We start from the raw sequence: 22,468 nt of genomic DNA, 5'->3' as shown, positions 1-22,468 counted from the left end.
TCCCGCACGAGAACCCCAACTGAAAATACACACTAAATAACCCCCCACTAATGACAAACACAAAACAGGTGCGGGATAGACAGACAAAACCAAAAGACACAGAAACAACGATCTGTGGCAGCTAATAGGCCGGCGACGACGACCGGCGAGCGCCGCCCGACCGAGGAGGGGCGCCACCTTCGTTAGATACTGTGACACCCACACTCTACCCCAGCCAGTTGCAAATTGGGGGAGGGACACAACAAATAAATAGCTTTGCATGTATGGCTAGGGAGGGGGAGGTGCGTTGTGGGGTCCAGCACTAGCCAAGGGACCAGCTGCCACCGGCCTGAGGAGAGATACATGAAATGAGGGTGAGATACGGTAATTGATGGGGAGCTGTAATCTGAGGGTGAGATACGGTAATTGATGGGGAGCTGTAATCTGTACGTCACCTCATTGACTTTCCTCAGGACTTCAAACGGCCCCACAAACCGTGGGCTCAGCTTCCCGCAGGGCAGGCGGAGGGGCATGTCCTTCGTAGAAAGCCAGACCCTGTCACCGGGGGTGAAAGACCAGGGCCACACTGTGGTGACGATAGGCCTGTGTCTTCTGCTGGAGGGTGACGCGCTGGAGACGGGTGTGCACGGTGTTCCATACCTCCTTGGCACGCCGGAACCAATCGTCCACAGCAGGAGCCTCGATCTGACTCCAGGGCCAGCCCACTCCCCCGGCCAGTCCTGACAGTAACTACGAAGGTACCTAACCAGTTCCTGATTTACCCTTTCCACCTTCCCATTAGATTGGGGACGGTACCCAGAGTTGAAGCTGACCGTGACCCCCAGTCGTTCCATGAAGGCCTTCCAGACACAGGAGGTGAACTGAGGACCACGGTCAGACACGATGTCCTCCGGGATCCCGTAATGCCGGAAGACGTGAGAGAAGAGAGCCTCTGCAGTCTGCAGGGCCATAGAAAGACCAGGCAGAGGAATCAAACGACAGGCTTTGTAAAACTGGTCCACAATGACCAGGATGGTGGTGTGCCCCTCTGAGGGGGGAAGGTCTGTGACAAAGTCCACGGAGAGATGGGACCAGGGTCGTTGTGTAACCGGTGGAGTTTGCCACAGGGGAGGTGTCTAGGTGTCTTGCTCTGTGAGCAGGCGGAGCAGGAAGAGCCGTAAACCCGGACGTCCCGGGCCAAGGTGGGCCACCAGTACTTGGCGGAGAGACAATCAATAGTACGGGCTATACCCGGGTGCCCCGACACAGGTGCTGTGTGTGCCCAGGTGAGGAGTCGGTCCCGCACATCAGAGGGCACATAGATACGCCACTCGGGACAGTGGGCAGGTGAGGGCTATGCGGGACAGCGGAATAATGGGTGTCACTTTCTCCCTCCGATCCTCTGTGTCATGCACCCGAGACAATGCATCGGCCTTAACGTTCTTTGATCCCAGCCGGTAGTAGAGGGTAAAGTCAAACCTGGTGAAGAATAGGGCCCATCTGGCCTGACCCGGGTTCAGCCTCTTCGCTGTTCAAATGTACTCCAAGTTCCTGTGGTCCGTCCAGACAGGGAGTGGGTGTTTAGCACCCTCCAGCCAGTGCCTCCATGCTTTCAGCGCCTTCTTGACGGCCAACAACTCACAATCCACAACGTCGTAATTCCGCTCGGCAGGAGACAATTTCCATGAGTAGAAGGCACATGGATGGAGTTTAGGCAGCGATCCAGTGCGTTGGGAGAGAACAGCCCCTACACCAACCTCGGAGGCATCCACCTCCACGATGAAGGGCAGAGACGGGTCAGGGTGAGCCAGAACAGGTGCGTTCGTAAAACTTCCTTGAGAGCACGGAAGGCTTTGTTGGCCTCCTCAATCCAGCACAGCTGTCGAGGACCTCCCTTCAGGAAGGAGGTGAGAGGGGCCACCACTATGCTGAAACCCCTAATGAAGCACCTGAAATAGTTTGCAAAACCAAGGAAGCGCTGCACCGTCTTGATGTTGGATGGAACAGGCCACGACCGTACTGCACTGACCCTTTGCTCTTCCATCTCCACTCCAGCGGTGGATATCTGATTGCCCAGGAAGGAGACTGCCTGCTGAAAGAAAAGGCACTTCTCCGCCTTGGCGTACAGGTGATGCCCTATCAGCCTCTCCAAAACGGACCTGACATGAGAGACATGTTGCTCGCGTGTAGTGGAGTACACCAATATGTCGTCTATCTACACCAATACACAGCGACCCAACATGTCTCTAAACACCTCGTTATGAATGATAGAAACACCGAGGGTGCATTTGTCAGGCCGTAGGGCATTGCCCTGTATTTGTAGTGCTCTGTGCTGGTGCACAGAGAACTACTAGGCACTTCATCCCCCTCTCTGACCTACACCAGGTTGTAGGCACTGCGTAAATCCAATTTAGTGAAGTACTTAGCACCGTGCATCTGTTCCATCACAGTGGGTATGAGAGGCAGAGGAAAATTTAACAGTAGCCGTATTCAATTAGCAGTGGCTATTTGAAGAATCTTAAATATAAAAAATATTTTGATTTGTTTAACACTTTTTTGGTTACTTCATGATTCCGTATGTGTTATTTCATAGTTTTGATGTCTTCACTATTATTCTACAATGTAGAAAATAGTAAAAATAAAGAAAAACCCTTATAGTTTTTTAATAAAAACAAATAGAGCTTTTATTGATAAATGTGATCAAGTAGAGGTAAATGGCAAATATTAACCATGTAATCTGTCTGTATTGCTTGTAATTTATATAAGTCAACATCTACGTATTAAGTAGTTTTACGTAAATTGATATGGCTGTTTTGTTTTAAAAACTCAATGTTTTGTGTCCATCAGACCCATAAACATTGGGTGAATAACAAAAAAATGAACACCACACAAGGGTGAAGCACATTTCTTTGTATGACAAAGGCTTGTCATACAACAACAATATTCATTATGTTTCCTTGCAATAAACCAAGATTTATAGCTGGCCCTGTTGCAACCCTCTCTAGCTGTTCAATAGATTTCAAATAATGTCTATTTGTTTGGAGGTTCTGCACCAAAGGACAAACATACTGTACATTCAGCAAATCTATGGAATTTATATCCAAATAAATATATTAAAGGTTTCAGGAACTTTGGAAATGCGCTTGAGAGAGATGGTCATCTTCTAATGTTGTATCGATGGATAGCTAGCTAGCTTCTTAATTCAGCTTTTAATTAAAATACTGGCTTGATATCATAGGATGTGGAATGGCAAGAATATTAAGCTCTGTTCAAGTATAAATCCATGGAATCAAACAATTATTATTCTCTCCCCGAGGAAAGAAAATAATTATCAGCAAGAATGTTTTTCACTCAGACTACCAATTCTGTGTAATTGCAAGCAAAATCAATGTGTATATAAATAGCAATCTGATGACTTTTCCTGGAGTGACCCCAACATTAGAAAAAGTGAAACATCGCCTTTGTTCATATTTCCATGAAAGCTGTACACCACCAGGGTACAAAGATTGTCTCATAAAATAATTTACACTCCACAATAACCACAAAGACACACACACACACACACACACACACACACACACACACACACACCGAGAAATTGTTTACTAATGGGGAATGCAGTCAGAGGCTATAAAGGTGCTGCAGATGACAGTCCCCCCAGTTCTCTCTTTGCTGAAGCCATGAGTGCATGTTTCAGTGTCCAACAGGTCGTAAATCAGAATTTTTCAGATGTCCAGGAGGAACAAGAGAACAATGATTTAGAAGAGGAGGAGGTATCTGAAGAAGAAGATGGGTAAGAGGAAATCCCCCAAGCTGAAAGAGAGACATTTTTGTCAAAGAACAGCAAAATAATATTATGGTCCTTGTCACCATATGACAACCAGGGCAGGATGGCAACACAACATGTCATAAGGATGACCCCAGGGCCCACAAGACATGGAGTTGCCCATGACCAGGACATCGCCTCAACATTCTACATGTTCATCACACCAGCAATCGAAAAAATCATCCTGGAGATTACAAATTTGGAGGGTTTCCGTAAATGCCCATGGTTTTGGAATGAGATGTTTGGCAAATCATGTAGATTTACTCAGGTGACTAGAAAGGGAAAAATTAAATGTAGCACTTGAGAGTGGCTATTGTATTCATAATACTTGTTCTTAAATAATGTATTTGTGTAGATAGGAATGAAGGTCATTCGCTTTTTATTTATTTTTGGCATGGTGGAGTGAACAGAGAGAACCAGAGCTCTGAGCAGGACCAGTGAGTTGTGAGAGCAGTTCCCACCCAGGTAGATTGCTATCTGCAGACTAACCTGGTGGACATCATGGAATAAAATTCCAGTGCATAATACAAAACGACTTCACGTAGAACCAAATAAACATCACTGTGCTTGCTTAACAGTTCCTCATGCTCACTTACCAGGGCCGGAGTTATGGGCGGGCCCTAGGGGGCCTGGCCCGCCCTACCATACCTCCTTGTCCGTCAAATAAAATGTTGAAATATTTATAATTTATTTGACCTAGACGCACGCCGACAGAAAGACACATCAATCTCAGATAAAGCATAGAGCGAGCATAACAGCGTCCAGGGCTACATATAGCATCAGCTACATATAGTAAGACAGAGGGGCGCTGTTTCACTTGCTAGTTTCAGCAGAGAGGAAGAGGTGAAGCGAGAGGGCTCACTCTGGCCAGAATCTGTCCTGAATAAGCCCAATGCGTTTCTATGGGCATAATATGCAGACCTAAGCTTGTCACACAGATAGAAGAATGAGAGAGATATTTCACTGGATATAGAAATATGAAGCATTCACTTGGCTTTTCCACTCACTACCAAATATGGTAGCGAGAGGGAGCCCACTGGCGTGCAATGGGAGAAGATGGAACGAGATGGATTTTGGCCGACATTCTACAAATGTTCTCATCGATTAAACATTTGCTCTCAATACAGTTTTCCGTTCCCAAAACTAGAATCTGCTGTGAACAGAGTGGACTAAGTTTTGTAGACTTTACCCTTCGCAGAAGTTTTAAAAAGTTGCGCTGTGTAGGAGTGCAAAGGTGAATTGAGTTATGGCACTCGCGTACTTCACAGAGTATTCGTTCCCTAACGGACATATGCAGATGCATGCTAGAACGCGCCAATAGGATATCGCTAGTGCTTAGCTCTGCCAACCTCCTTGCTTCTTCTGCCCACGATGACTCATTTGTTCCCATTGGAAACGACATCTGTCGCATTTCCACCTTTGGGACAATGACTAAAATTGTTAGGGCAGAGACATGAGCATCTCCCCATACAGATCTCTGGTTTCAGCCACTTGTAAATTTGAAAGGAAAGTTGGCGGGTGCACAGTGCACTGTTCGGATACTGGCTTCCCCTAAAGTAAATGGATGTTTTGCAAAAATTATATAATCACTCCTGACTAAATAAAATCATTCAAAATACTTTACCAGAGAGCTTGACTTAGCCACAGAGGACGCTTTTTAAAAAAAACAAATAGCTGTGGATTGTTTGAAAATCACGTGTGCACAGGCCTATGCTTATTTGGGAAGCAAGCAATTTGGTCAGGGAGTGTGGAAATAGGCCTAGCTGATCATTGAGTTGCGGCTGTCAGTGAAAAGCATCTAATATGTGTGAAGATAATGTATCTTGAGTATAACTTCAAATGTTGAGACAAGAAGAAGGGGAGGGGTGTGTGGTGAAGATATGGGCGTCTCTCTCCAGAATGTGCTCCGCTAATTCTTTCACATTCATTGTTTCATTGTGTGAATCGATTGCCTTTTGAGTGTTTATTGTTGATAAATTCCCCATTACATATGTAACCAGTAGGCCTACTAAATGTACAGATAATCCCCGTCATTTGGTGACATTTATTTCTCTTAATGCATGTATTACAGTCATTTACGGTTCTCATTCTCGGAGTGGAAACATTGTTTGCAGAGTTCAAAACCTGTTACATTTGTGAGAAACAAGTGTTGGTTCACTTCATAACCATCATTTAGGAGTTTGGTAAAAAAAAAAGGTATTTTGTTTGTAGTGTTCCATGTGAGCAATGAGCATGTGTGTGGTTTCTTTGTCCTGAAACGGTGAGGGAGCGCTTGCGACTGAGCACGCCAACCTGGTGAGTTGATACAATGTTGAGCTTCACTAGCGATAGCTCAAGACGGATGGAAAGGGAGGCAGACAGGCGGAGTAGAGAGAATAATACGATTGAAAGAACCTGCATTTTCATCAGGATATTTTCTACTGTTTTTATTTCTCTGCTTTAGGCATATGTATTTTACTTAGTTGACGACAGAATTTATAGGTCTACTGATGCATTGCCCTATAGCCTAGGCCAGGGTTTCCCAAACTTGGTTCTTGGAACACCAAGGTTGCACGTTTTGGTTTTTGCCCTAGCATTACACAGCTGATTCAAATAATCAACTAATCATCAAGCTTTGATTTGAATCAGCTGTGTAGTGTTAGGGCAAAAAACTAAACATGCACCCTTTGGGGTCCTGAGAACCGAGTTTGAGAAACGCTGGCCTAGGCTATCTCATGCTCTAATTTATTTTTCCGCCAATGGATCACTGAGTATTAATGTGTCCATTTTTTTTACATGTTAGTCATTTTAGCAGATGCTCTTATCCAGAGCGACTTACAGTAGTGAATGCATACATTTCATACATTTTTTCCCCCGTACTGGTCCCCCATGGGAATCAAACCCACAACCCTGGCGTTGCAAACACCATGCTCTACCAACTGAGCCACATGGGACCACGTGTCCATATGGCAAAGGCTGGTGCTCTTGAATTAGTTTGTTTACAATTTATATTTTCATCATTTAAATTCCGATTTCTATGATTAACCACGTGACAATACATTTGAGAAACGAAAAAGTTATTATTGAAATGAAACCACACATATAAAATAATCACAACTAGCACACAGGAAGAAATGGTAGGATAAATTGTAAGCTTCCCCAAATTTGAAACTCACGAGCTCCCTATGGTCTTTATTATAACACCCATTAATAAGATTCTTGCACATGCAAGCGCGCACACACAGGAGGTCCTGTGGAAAAAAAACGGGCCGTCTATAGAAATCAAATGCCCATCTAACTGATTCGTTCTGGCGCTGGCCCCGTCTCTTACACGTCAACTACTGGGACTGATCTTGCAACCTCTGTCTCCCAAACACATAATGACTGATAATGACTTTAGCCAGGTACGCCACTGAAAATCCATCGGTTACACGTGTTATGCCTTACATTATACCATCCAAACAGCGTGTTCGTAGGTCAAAGTAATTATTTTAGGTGAATCATTGATAGGGATGCTTTCTAAAGGCTACATGGGGTTTTGGCTGGGGGTGAGAGACCTCTTTCTCTCTCTCTCTCTCTCTCTCTCAGCTGAACAGTCCCCACAGAGCAGGGCTATACCTCGGCCTCCTCGGTGACCTAATCAACTCGCTCATATTATTCTTTCTTATGGGTTTAGCTGTCATCAGCCCAAAAACACTCATTCTCTCCAACAGAAAAGAGACCATCAGGAATGAAGAGATAAATGGCAGGGAGTGGGGACTGTCTGCTCAGGAGCAGTGCAGAGAGGGAGAGAGGAAGATCGAGGGACTACAGCCACGTCTGAGATAAACAGCAGCCTTTTGAATGATTTCTCAGCCCACTATTTTGACACTGCATCCTGAATGTGAAATGGTTTATGAATTATGCATTCGTTCCTACAACTCCATTAGGCTTTATATATTCAACTTTAAGCAAGACACCATGAAATTATGCAGTTTAATGTAGCTTTAAAGGAGCATTTATCATGTTCAGATCATGGTGCTATGGGCTTTTTATTTCCAGGTAGGGATTTTTAGCAGGGAGAAAACACTCTAGGGACTCAGCAATGGATTCGAGCTAAATGGATCCACAAAAGGTCACAGAATTTAAAATTGTCACAATAATCCTTTTGAAGATGGTAATTGTGGGGTGCGAGTGTTATCAGTTTTGTACGATTATACACTCTTTGGCATGCTGCAGAAAATAAAAATGTAGACACACACAGACACAACAGCTCAGGTGTCATTATATATTTGAGTCATACCAGCATAGAAAGATGTATCTTGTTGTGGCATCTTTGGCATCTTTCTGTCCTGCAGAAGTCAGCACTTTAAAAAAAAGAAGAATAAATGGTATAGCCTCGTACATTTTCACTGCTATTATTATTTTTTCATATTGCCAATTTCAGAGGTAATTTACAACTGATTAAGAAAAGGATATGCTGTATACTGTATATTCATTGATATGAGAAATGATGCATCCATTTCGTAGACAAACATTCATCTATAAACTTTGTCTATTCACAGTCAGTATTCAATAGCAAACCCATCCACAAACTAACACTAGTGGTATTTCCCCAGGACTCCCTGGAAAACAGGGCAATTGTTACTGAGTGGACTATCTTGGCTAAACAAATAAAATAAATTGATCGCTATATGATATAATGATATATGATATAATCAATTCATGGTGCTTTTATTGATTTTATAATAAGCTGAGTGGAGTCAAAAACCACAATAACAAACCGCTAATAACTCTGGGTAATTAGAGACAATTAGGCGCCCCCATGCAGCTCCAGATCCTGTTGGACACTGAGACATTAATCACCATTAGTCTTCACACACACACACACACACACACACACACACACACACACACACACACACACACACACACACAGCCTCTGTGGCCCCGCGCCTGTATCAACCCCTCACCTCTCATGTAACTATGTAATACCACGCAACACTGGAGCGTCATGATGAATATCATATCACACAGGGCGTTATACACTGTCAGAGCCTCAGAATGTTACCAAGTAGGCCATAGACTGGCAAAAACTAGCTGTCATAAACTCAAAGAATTATCCCGTTAGTTACAAAAGCCTGAAGGTTGGTTGCGTCTAAATATATGTGCTTTATAATGACTTATTTTTAGAGGCATAAATATGTGTGAAAAATTGCACAATTCATTAACCAATTTTTAAGCCTAATCCCACTTCTTAGAATGACATTCTGTTGCACTCTGTGATGCTGAAGAAGTGGTTTTCTAGTTTAAAGGAATGTTTTTCTAGTTTGTCTTGTTTATTTAACGCCCATGTTTCTATCCCAGATGATGGGTATGTCTTATTATAGTTCTATTTTCCTCTATACATAGCCCTATGACTCAACTATCCTGCTGAGCCTGTATTGGAGGCAACACAATCAGAAAAGACTGCAGCCTAGCGCCTCGTACACATTCAGGTTGTACAACTGATAAACAACACATTTGACACAACTGTAGTAAATACAACAGATATTTTTGTGATACAACAGAGAGTTTGTCTGCAGAAAAATGGTTACACACCCATTGCGCTGTGTCTCGATCAACCATTATGTAAAAACATTTGTGCAGACATACTCCGTTGTACTGAAAAAGTTGTGTCAAATGTGTTGTGCTTTAGTTGTACCAACAGGCATTTATAGTAAGGTATAAGTAAAGCAGCAAACAAAGGAGCTCAGACAGTTTTCTTTTCACACTAGCCCTCTCAAGTGATCGTTGGCAGTTGGCAATAACGCAAGTAGTGGAGAAAAATCAATTTGCTTGTGTTGCAGAAATTCTCAACTCTCTCCAGCAGCAATTCAAGACTGAGGAAGGGAAATACAAAAGATGAGACCAACAATGCAAGGCTGGTATAGATTAAACCGGCTATCCTGTCTTTTGGTAATTTCTTGTAGTTAAATGGATATTTTTCTCGGGGGATATACGAGAGATCACCATGATGTTACAACAGCAAGCAAATGTTGTTCCGGGTGGAGAAAGTTGCGTTCTGTGCATGGTTCTCCGCATTGTTTTGCTCTGTATTTACAAATCAGTAATCACATAATGCAGTTGACAGTACGTTAACAGTGATTTTACACAGTGGTGGAAAAAGTATCCAATTGTGATACTTGAGTAAAAGTATAGGTACCTTAATAGAAAGTTACTCAAGTAAAAGTAAAAGTCACCCAGTAAAATATTACTTGAGTAAAAGTCTAAAATTATTTATTTCTTAATATACTGAAGTATCAAAAGTAAATGTAATTGCTAAAATATACTTAAGTACAGTGAGGGAAAAAAGTATTTGATCCCCTGCTGATTTTGTACGTTTGCCCACTGACAAAGAAATGATCAGTCTATAATAATGGTAGGTTTATTTGAACAGTGAGAGACAGAATAACAACAAAAAAATCCAGAAAAACGCATGTCAAAAATGTTAGAAATTGATTTGCATTTTAATGAGGGAAATAAGTATTTGACCCCTCTGCAAAACATGACTTAGTACTTGGTGGCAAAACCCTTGTTGGCAATCACAGAGGTCAGACGTTTCTTGTAGTTGGCCACCAGGTTTGCACACATCTCAGGAGGGATTTTGTCCCACTCCTCTTTGCAGATCTTCTCCAAGTCATTAAGGTTTCGAGGCTGACGTTTGGCAACTCGAACCTTCAGCTCCCTCCACAGATTTTCTATGGGATTAAGGTCTGGAGACTGGCTAGGCCACTCCAGGACCTTAATGTGCTTCTTCTTGAGCCACTCCTTTGTTGCCTTGGCTGTGTGTTTTGGGTCATTGTCATGCTGGAATACCCATCCACGACCTATTTTCAATGCCCTGGCTGAGGGAAGGAGGTTCTCACCCAAGATTTGATGGTACATGGCCCCGTCCATCGTCCCTTTGATGCGGTGAAGTTGTCCTGTCCCCTTAGCAGAAAAACACCCCCAAAGCATAATGTTTCTACCTCCACGTTTGACGGTGGGGATGGTGTTCTTGGGGTCATAGGCAGCATTCCTCCTCCAAACACGGCGAGTTGAGTTGATGCCAAAGAGCTTCATTTTGGTCTCATCTGACCACAACCCTTTCACCCAGTTGTCCTCTGAATCATTCAGATGTTCATTGGCAAACTTCAGACGGGCATGTATATGTGCTTTCTTGAGCAGAGGGACCTTGCGTGAAGGATTTCAGTCCTTCACGGCGTAGTGTGTTACCAATTGTTTTCTTGGTGACTAGCTGGCTTGGTCCCAGCTGCCTTGAGATCATTGACAAAATCATCCCGTGTAGTTCTGGGCTGATTCCTCACCGTTCTCATGATCATTGCAACTCCACGAGGTGAGATCTTGCATGGAGCCCCAGGCCGAGGGAGATCTTCTTCTTTTGTGTTTCTTCCATTTGCGAATAATCGCACCAACTGTTGCCACCTTCTCACCAAGCTGCTTGGCAATGGTCTTGTAGCCCATTCCAGCCTTGTGTAGGTCTACAATCTTGTCCCTGACATCCTTGGAGAGCTCTTTGGTCTTGGCCATGGTGGAGAGTTTGGAATCTGATTGATTGATTGCTTGTGTGGACATGTGTCTTTTATACAGGTAACAAGCTGAGATTAGGAGCACTTCCTTTAAGAGTGTGCTCCTAATCTCAGCTCATTACCTGTATAAAAGACACCTGGGAGCCAGAAATCTTTCTGATTGAGAGGGGGTCAAATACTTATTTCCCTCATTAAAATGCAAATCAATTTATAACATTTTTGACATGCTTTTTTCTGGATTTTTTTATTGTTATTCTGTCTCTCACTGTTCAAATAAACCTACCATTAAAATTATAGACTGATCATTTCTTTGTCAGTGGGCAAATGTACAAAATCAGCAGGGGATCAAATACTTTTTTCCCTCACTGTATCAAAAGTAAAAGTATAAATAATGTCAATATTCCTCATATGAAGCAAAGCAGAAGGCACCATTTTCTTGTTTTTAAAATGTACAGACAGCTAAGGGCACACTCCAACACTCAGACGTCATTTACAAATTATGCATTTGTGTTTAGTGAGTTCGCCAGATCAGAGGCAGTAGGGATGACAATGTGTTCTCTTGGTAAGTGCATGAATTGGACAATTTTCCTGTCCTGCTAAGCATTCAAAATGTAACGAGTACTTTTGGTTGTCAGGAAAAATGTCTGGAGTAAAAAGTACATTATTTTCTTTAGGAATGTAGTGAAGTAAAAGTAAAAGTTGTCAAAAAAAAGTTAACTATTGATACACAAAAAAACTACTTAAGTTGCACTTTACTTAACATTTACATTTATGTCATTTAGCAGATGCTCTTATCCAGAGCAACTTACACATTGGTGCATTCACCTTATGATATCCAGTGGAAGAACCACTTTACAATAGTTAATCTATATATATTTTTTTTGGGGGGGGTTAGAAGGATTACTTAATTCTATCCCAGGTATTCCTTAAAGAGGTGGGGTTTCAGGTGTCTCCAGAAGGTGGTGATTTACTCCGCTGTCCTGGCGTCGTGAAGGAGCTTGTTCCACCATTGGGGTGCCAGAGCAGCGAACAGTTTTGACTGGGCTGAGCGGGAACTGTGCTTCCGCAGAGGTAGGGGGGCCAGCAGGCCAGAGGTGGATGAACGCAGTGCCCTTGTTTGGGTGTAGGGCCTGATCAGAGCCTGAAGGTACGGAGGTGCCGTTACCCTCACAGCTCCGTAGGCAAGCACCATGGTCTTGTAGCAGATGCGAGCTTCAACTGGAAGCCAGTGGAGTGTGCGGAGGAGCGGGGTGACGTGAGAGAACTTGGGAAGGTTGAACACCAGACGGGCTGCGGCGTTCTGGATGAGTTGTCTGCGAATGTAGAGCATGAACCTACAGGATTGGGTCACCGCCTTGATGTTAGCGGAGAATGACAGGGTGTTGTCCAGGGTCACGCCAAGGCTCTTAGCACTCTGGGAGGAGGACACAATGGAGTTGTCAACCGTGATGGCGAGATCATGAAATGGGCAGTCCTTCCCCGGGAGGAAGAGCAGCTCCGTCTTGCCGAGGTTCAGCTTGAGGTGGTGATCCGTCATCCACACTGATATGTCTGCCAGACATGCAGAGATGCGATTCGCCACCTGGTTATCAGAAGGGGGAAAGGAGAAGATTAATTGTGTGTCGTCTGCGTAGCAATGATAGGAGAGACCATGTGAGGATATGACAGAGCCAAGTGACTTGGTGTATAACGAGAATAGGAGAGGGCCTAGAACTGAGCCCTGGGGGACACCAGTGGTGAGAGCACGTGGTGCGGAGACGGATTCTCGCCATACCACCTGGTAGGAGCGACCTGTCAGGTAGGACGCAATCCAAGAGTGAGCCGTGCCGGAGATGCCCAACTCGGAGAGGGTGGAGAGGAGGATCTGATGGTTCACAGTATCAAAGGCAGCAGATAGGTCTAGAAGGATGAGAGCAGAGGAGAGAGAGTTAGCTTTAGCAGTGCGGAGAGCCTCCGTGACACAGAGAAGAGCAGTCTCAGTTGAATGACCAGTCTTGAAACCTGACTGATTTGGATCAAGAAGGTCATTATGAGAGAGATAGCAAGAGAGCTGGCCAAGGACGGCACGCTCAAGAGTTTAAGTACTTTAAACCATTGCTTTTACACTAGGAAGCGGCATCGAACAATGAAACATAAGAAGCCATTCACTTTCATTGGAAGGAAAGCAAGAGAAGTGGAGTGGGCGGGGGACCTTTGAGCGATGTAAGCATGGGTGAAGGAGCTGAACAGGGATGGACTAAAGTTGGGGTAAGCTGAGCTTTATTCAAATATAGCGACACGAGTGATCAATCGAAGATCCCCACTGGATTGGTTGACAATGGCTGTTGATAAGTAGCACTACCTAGCTTGCTTGAAGCACTACCTCAATTACCTGGCTATGTGAGGTTGTTTATTGTGTCCAAAACTGTTGGTTCGCAATAAAAATAAAAATAAATATTTTAAACAGAGGTTGTTATTTTCTGTGTATAACATTAGCAAGCTGACAACTTGTCCAAACCTGGTAGCTAGATGGCTAGCAGAGGAAAAAAACTCTCAAATTGCAATGATTACATGTAGACATGTAGACTATGGTTTATCTCAGCCAAGTAGCTAGCTAAACTAGCCAGTATAGTTTATGATGACCTTGCTCAGCTCAGCAACTCATTGGAACCAGCATTATTGGGTAAAGAAATATTTGTGTGCTGATGTAGCGACCAAACCAGCTTGTTTATTGAAAATGAGTGTTGTCTTTGCTTGCTAACGTTACATGACTGACATCTGCATTCATCCATGTGTACTGGCAAGATAGCCAATGCAATGGCTGAGACATCGATATCTACAGTAACTAGCTATCTACCACCCACTGGCTGGCAGCTTGTGGTCATTCTGTGTTCAAATGAGATAGCTGAAAAAGAACGAGAAAATAACTGGAACTCTAGCTCGCTACAGATGGGCCAGCTAACATTAGCTAGCTAGCTACTGTTTTTGCATACATGCATGCTGCACAGTGCCAGTGAGTGAAGTTGAAAGTTAAAATACTGTGAGATAATTGTCGCTATTTTCATAAATGGAACAAATTAGCTATATATCCAACATTGCAATTTGAGCTAGCTGTCTGGCTATGTATTTAGAAAAGAAATCATACAAATACTAGCATAGAGCCAGCCCCACAGTGGATGCTCAGAAATAGCCATAAAAAATAAAAATAAATTTTTAGAACCACTTCAAACAATGTCTGTGTTTCATATAGACATATTGATAACTGTGTAAATCTCTATTGGACAAAGTGACTTTTATCAATATGCCCGCACTATATTTACTCTCAGATTCGAATAAGCTTATTGGCATCAAAGTCGACATCATGCAAGACTACAAATTCCTGCAAGCTCCTTCACATCATCTCTAGCTGACACCTTTGCTGTCAGATAGCTAGCAACTAGATATATTGAAGATTTTCATTTACTGGTCCATACTTTAACTAATATTTGTTGTTATGCATTTGGTCTTGTTTCTTGTACAGAATACTATCCTAGTAGCAGTCAGATATTGACAATGTCCATGAAAATTAGGCTAGTTATTTACAAAGAAGCAAATTAGCTTCCAACCTACCTATCTACCTACCTAGATAATATTAGCAACATGTCCTTATTTGACCAGATCCTTTTCTCCTTCAGCCGGTGGACGTCTTTATTTCATCTCTTATCATTTCTGCCATCTAAATGAACGAGGTGAAATCTATTTCAGTTCATGGTGTCAGAATGCACTGCTGCACTAAAGCAATTTAGAACTAATTTGTTGACATGTTATGTTGCAGATTCAAAGCCAGATTAACTCATTGCAGAATGTATCCATAATCATGAATGAATAAGCTTATTTATTGGACAAGAATGCGCCTAGTCACCCATCAATCACATAAAAAATTGTAAACAACGCATACTTATACCTTTTATACATAACATAACACATCTGACTTAAAGTAAAGATGAAATTATTTAATTATCAATTCCACAAACCTGGGATATTGAACAGCAACATATGAACTATTATTATTAATAGTTATATTATAGATAGCTATTATCTTCTGCTTTTCCATTTTAGGAATTTGACCAGCACAAATAACACAATGTAAAACAATATATTGGGATTTGTGGTGGGTAAGTTAAAAATATATATTTTTTTAATATAATTTAATATAAAATTCGATGTAAACTACAGCAGAATGAGAAACACACTTAATAGAATAAAAACAAGGAAGCCATGCCTAAACGCAATATATCAATACCCTTCTTGTCAATTTAACAGGTCCATGTTGCTGCTGTCAATTGTGAGCAGCACATTTACCACGGCATTCCGTCTGAACCCCAGAATAAGATGGAGGAAGTTATTACACAGGTGAAAACAGTACACAATAGTAGCAAAAACAGTACACAACAACCCTTTAAAACTTGTTAATGAGTCTAAATGTTATCAAATCAAAAAAACAAGTGAAGGAAGCAGCAAAGGGAAAATGGGTGACGATAAGGTGGGTTTATAGAGATAAAAAGGAGAGTTCCAAAGTGTCTGTGGTTGAGGGACTATAGGGCATGACAGGGATAGTGTGGAATAAGGGGTAACTAGATGGATGGTTGGCCATGGAATAAAAATAAAATGGGGTGTTGCTGTGCTTCTGCACCTTTTTTAGGTCGTTGTCACAAATATGTGCCCCTTGTCCAGTCATACATGGGGTCTCAGCATGTGTCCCTCAACGTCATTCCTGCTTGCTCTCAAAATACTGCTTGAATGTCTTTGGGTCTGCATTTATAAAGGTCAAGTACAAAATGGAGGAAGTTAACTATCTGTGGCTTAGATTGAATTCAAAGTTGACACAAATAACTAAGCAATACCATGCAACAAAATACTACACATATGAAAGACTGTACCACACATGCCTGGGCCTGGAGTCCCAAAAGCATCTTAAGGCTAAGTTCATCGTCAAAACCTTCATAGGAGCATTGTTAAATCTTTGAGCTGTTTCCCAAAACCATCATTACTAAAGTTTCACTTGAAAAGGCTCGTTATTTAACGACTGCCTCAGACCACTCGTAGAACAGCTAAGTGTGTTGTTAGATGCTTTTTTGCCCTTCCGTGTCACTTTATACTCAGAAGATCTCCGCTAAACACAAATCAAGATGTTTTCATGTCTTTCTGTGGCCGCCGATAACATTCAAACGAATATGATTACAAATACTAAGTTGCCAATGTCTTTGCAATTGTTACAAACAACCGAAGGATATAAGATGTTTCAAATGAAAACAGAGATGACTGCCTTAAAATATAAATACAGTATAGGCTACATATACCTATAGTTTTCAATGATATTGAAATTAATTTCTTGTTCATTCAATTGAGCTATATGGACTATACTGTCTGTAATTTTTGCCTAAATACATTTTATGTATTTATGTTTTTATGTGTAGCCTACATGTGTGCAACGATGTGTCAAATCTTGATTTAGTGCATTACTATAGGGTAACCATTATAATAAGCGGCCTCAATATTTGTAGCCATAGGTGACAATATTTCATAGGAGCTGATCCGTCATCAGTATTGTGTAATAATTCTGTTAATGGAAGATTTGAAAGGGAGAACTCTGATCTGAGAGCAGCGTTGTCTTTCTTTCGATCCTATCAGTATCGACACATGCCTCAACGACGCATTTAGCGAACGTTCTCTCTGCGTGGTGTTATGGGAAATGCATGTTACATCTTTGGCCATTGTAGGAAAGATGCATCATTAAAACACTAGTAAGCATAAGTTCCTATCGCTATCAGGAAACCGGGCCCAGTATAATAGCCTACACATGAAGAGGAAGGTAAAGGCAGATACAGTACCAACCAATACTACAGGTGTGAACCAGTACTGCGTTGGCTGCAGTCTTATGGGCCATAGCTTCTCCCTTTTTGTTAGTAGCCACATCCTTGACATCAGTCAACAAGTTCAAGTTCAACTTGAGTGTAGAGTATGCGTTATATATCAATACCATCTAAATGAAAATAAGCAGGAGAATAGTGTTCCAGGTTGAAACAAGTTACCTAGTTAAGAGGTGATAAGACTCAGGCACACCCATTGGTTCTGGAATAGAGAAGGTTCAAATAAGATTTGCAATTTAGCATCATTAACATGAAAGTAATTCTACCTCAAAAACAAAGGTGTGAATACCAATTAATTTAAAAACCCCTCACAGCAGGTTATCAGGAATCAAGGTAAGACCCAGATGCAGACCGTGTCGAAGTAACAATGTTTATTACAGCCTGGGGCGAAAATCTGATTTCAACTTTGAGGGGACAATTACATGAACTTTTCTCAAGAGCAATTCCTGAGGGGGACACCAAAAGTAGTGCTGTAACACATAGCCTACATTGTAATATGGTAAATGTATATTGAGGAACCAAAGAAATAAGGTGTTTGTCGTACTCCTAACTACCGGTACCCAAAACTACACAACTAATCACAACAGCAATACCATTGCCTTTAACAAATCTTAGTTCAGTCACCAGTTTAAGTTGAGAGTGGGGGTATCCATGGCATTTTCCAATTATGTTCCTATTTTACAAGTCAAAAAAATTGAGAACCTTTCATAATGTTGCCAAACAAAGACTCAACAAACTTACCTGAGACTCCCTGTCTCTGCCAGTCTGTCCCTGCATATCTGTCCCCAACTCTGCTGTCTGTGTGCCATCTGTTGCCTGCTCTGCCTAATGACATCATTGTGAAACATTTCCATTAGAATTTCATTTATTTCTTATGAACATTTTATCAACTAGTCTTTGAGATATTAGGCTACTAGGGTTCTTACTTTGCGTTTTGGTGTACTGATTTTTCTACCTGGCTGGCTGGCTGGCTACACACACACACAGTGTGTAGGTTATTTACAGTAGGAGATGGGCTTCTATCATCTTATCTTTTATCATTCTATTTGGGCTTCGATCTAAAAGGTAGCTAGCAAATGTGAAATGGATTAAAATGACAAGAGTTGACAGCTGTATGAGTTCACCATTTACACAACATATGCTGCAACCTTTTGTAATTTTAATAGTTTGTTTCATATTGGCTGGCTTCCAACAATAGCTGAATTTGCAAAGCTAGTGAGCACCAATTCCATTTCAGTGGTGTTTGCTATAATCTTTGCTACCTGGGTTAAATAAAGGTGAAATAAAATAAATAAATAAAAGTTCCCTTGCGACAATTTAGCTTTTGTAACGAGACCATTAAATATATTTAAGACAATGGTAGAAGAGAGTGTAGTTCTGTTCAGTTTGGACTTCAGTTTATCGCTAACCTTATCACAGGGACTTTGAAGCACTAATTTACATCATCTGCATGCTGATCTTGGAATAAATTGACAATAGCAAAGATTCCATATTTGACGAGGCCACATAAATGGAATAGGTACTAGCTAGCTTAATAGTTAATATTTGCGCGCTAGCTCTGCATATTCAGCTAGTGTGTGTGCGCGATTGACTGGATTAACCTCACGTCAGTTACGTTCATTGAGTGCCTTTCAGACAGTAGATACAACCCCTCTGTTACCTTGCCAACTAAGGAACTGGCAGTGGATCAAACCATTGTGAGGCAAAGGGTGGGGGGGGTCGCAATCTTTTGAAACTTAAAAATGCTCTATTAAGTGTCTATAATCAGCACAATTGCTTTCATTGCGTATTATTAATATTATTTAAATTACATAGTTATGTTTCAGTGATATATTGGGGGGGGACAAATCATATTTTCCCCAGGATGGGGGGGTCGTGTCCCCCCTAGGATTTCCGCCCCTGATTACAGCATTACGTTTAGTCACCAAAGCCCCTTATACCACCCACCACTGAGACCTGTACGCTCTAGTCGGCTGGCCCTCGCTACATATTCGTTGCCAGACCCACTGGCTCCAGGTCATCTATAAGTCTATGCTAGGTAAAGCTTTATCTCAGCTCACTGGTCACGATAACAACACCCACCTGTAGCATGCGCTCCAGCAGGTATATCTCACTGGTCATTCCCAAAGCCAACACCTCATTTGGCCACCTTTCCTTCCAGTTCTCTGCTGCCAATGACTGGAACGAATTGCAAAAATCGCTGAATTTGGAGACTTATATTTCCCTCACTAACTTTAAACATCAGCTACCTGAGCAGCTAACCGATCGCTGCAGCTGTACATAGCCCATCTGTAAATAGCCCACCCAATCTACCTACCTCATCCCCATATTGTTTTTATTTACTTTTCTGCTCTTTTGCACACCAGTATTTCTACTTGCACATCATCATCTGCTCATCTATCACTCCAGTGTTAATTTGCTTAATTGTAATTACTCCACTACTATGGCCTATTTATTGCCTTACCTCCTCACGCCATTTGCACACACTGTATATAGACTTTCTTTTTTTCTATTGTGTTATTGACTGTACGCTGGTTTATTCCATGTGTAACTCTGTGTTGTTGTTTGTGTCGCACTGCTTTGCTTTATCTTGGCCAGGTCGCAGTTGTAAATGAGAACTTGTTCTCAACTAGCCTACCTGGTTAAATAAAGGTGAAATAAAATAAAAAATAATAAAAAACAGGGGCAAAGGAACAGGACAGCAGGGTCAGGTCAGGCAGAAGTCGGTAATCCAGAGGTGGGGCAAAGGTACAGGACGGCAGGCAGGCTCAGGGGCAGGCAGAGTGGTCAGGCGGGAGGGTACAGGGTCAGGACAGGCAAGGTTCAAAAACCAGGAGGACGAGAAAAGAGAGACTGAGGAAAAGCAAGAGCTGACACAAAAACGCTGGTTGGCTTGACAAACAAGACGAACTGGCAACAAACAAACAGAGAACACAGGTATAAATACACAGGGGATAATGGGGAAGATGGGCAACACCTGGAGGGGGGTGAAGACAATCACAAAGACAGGTGAAAAAGATCAGGGTGTGACAGTAGCCCCCCCCTCTAGGGGCAACACCTGGCGTCCTACCTGGGCGCATACCTGGTTGACCGGGGTGCCGGTGGTGGAAGTTGGTGATGAGAGCTAGGTCCAGGATGTCTCTAGCAGGGACCCAGCACCTATCCTCTGGGCCATAACCCTCCCACTCAACCAGGTACTGGTAACTCCTGCCTCGTGGTCGAACCCTCAGGAGGCGTCTCACCGTGTACGCCAGATGGCCATTGATGACACGGTAAGGAGGGGTGGGCCTGGAAATAGAAGACAAAGGGCTGTGAGACATGGGCTTAGTTCTAGACACATGGAATGTAGTTCTTAACAGTAATGTCATTGAGTCCCCAGTAGTCAATGCACGGGCGCAGGAAGAGGGATGTATAAATCCTGCAGCTAGGGAGTCCCCAATGTAGGTATCCATAGCCTTGTCTCCAGTCCCGACAGAGAGTACAGACATCCCTGGGGCGGCGTGGTGCTAGGGAGAAGGTCAATCCCGCAGTCATAGGGTCAGTGCGGCGGAAGCTATGTGGCCCGGGCCTTGCTGAACACCTCCCGGAGGTCCTGGTACTCCGTGGGAATAGCGGAGATGTCCGGGGCACCTTCCGAGCCCCCAGGAAGACGTCCCGGGGCAGGTTATGCTGACCTCAGGCAATGGCCGTGGCAGAACGGGCTCCAGCCCATGATGGCACCAGTAGACCAGTTAATGAGGGGCTTGTGTTGTTGGAGCCAGGAGAATCCAAATACCACAGGAATCAGAGGGGACTTGATGAGCAGGAACTGGATAGCCTCGCTGTGGTTCCCCGACACCCGTAGGTTGATGGGAGAGATTTTGTGAGTGACTTGAACTATAGAGCGCCTGTCCAGTGCTCTAACATCCATGGGAATGTAGAGGGGCTGAGTGGGGATGTTCAGCTTGGAGAGATTTGGACTGGTCTCCCCACAACAGAATGGCATGAAAAGGGGTACAAGCAGGGGAAGCAGGAATGTTCTCCAGTACTGTGCAGCTGTCTTCATTGACCTGGCCATGGCTTTTGACCACCGTATTCTTATCGGTAGACTCAACAGCCTTGGTTTCTCAAATGACTGCCTTGCCTGGTTCACCAACTACTTCTCAGACAGAGTTCAGTGTGTCAAATCGGAGGACCTGTTGTCCGGAACCTCTGGCAGTCTCTATGGGGTACCACAGGGTTCGATTTTCAGGCAGACTCTTTTCTCTGTATATATCAATGATGTCTCTCTCGCTGCAGGTCATTCCTTGATCCACCTCTACTCAGACGACACCATTCTGAATACATCTGGTCCTTCTTCGGACACTGTTAACAAACCTCCAAACGAGCTTCAATGCCATACAACACTCATTCCGTGCCCTCCAACTGCTCTTAAATGCTAGTAAAACTAAATGCATGCTCTTCAACCGATCACTGCCCGCACCCGCCCACCCGACTAGCATCACTATTTTGGACGGTTCTGACTTAGAATATGTGGACAACTACAAATACCTAGGTGTCCGGCAAGACCCTAATGATCTGCTGTCCAGAGCAAACAGATCAATGTCTTCCTGCAGTAAAGTAAGCATACTGTTGACTTGAGAGGATGCGAATCAGTCCATGATACCTCTCAAAAAGCCAAACCAAAATAATACAGCTAGCTAGGGTAGCTACAAGTCAAGTAGTACTTGAAGTAGGCTATCTACCCCTCACCCACAGACGAAAAACAACATTATCAAAAACAGCTTCACCATCAAAATTAGCTAGCTAGTTAACAAGCAAGCTAGACTGTTGGTTTATAAAAGCCAAAGACAGCTAAACGTGTTTTCATGAATTTATCATGCATTTAAATGGCTAGACAAATAGCCATCTAGTCAGGCTAATGTTGATAACTAGCTAACCATGTGCTAGCTAGATAACAGGTATTGTGTGAATTTAAAACTTGACCATGACAGTTTACAGAATTCTCAATTTAACCTATTTAGCCTATTTATTCATCACTACATTTAGCTAACATTAGATAATTAATCCAGAGAGTCTTACCTTTGCCTTGATTTGGCAGTCTCCTCCAGATCGTCATGGCCGTGGTGAGTGACGTGAATCTTGAGACAGGCATTTGTAGTTCTACATGATAGCCACATTAGCAGCAAATTAGCATGACATTTTTTGTGGTAAATACATGTGAAATGATTGATAAAAGTCACCTTGTCAGAGAGAGATTTACACGG

Source organism: Salmo trutta, chromosome 23 (assembly GCF_901001165.1).
Source record: "Salmo trutta chromosome 23, fSalTru1.1, whole genome shotgun sequence".
Lineage (NCBI taxonomy): Eukaryota > Metazoa > Chordata > Actinopteri > Salmoniformes > Salmonidae > Salmo > Salmo trutta.
The sequence above is the reverse complement of the archived record's forward strand: the minus strand, read 5'-3'. Positions refer to the sequence as shown.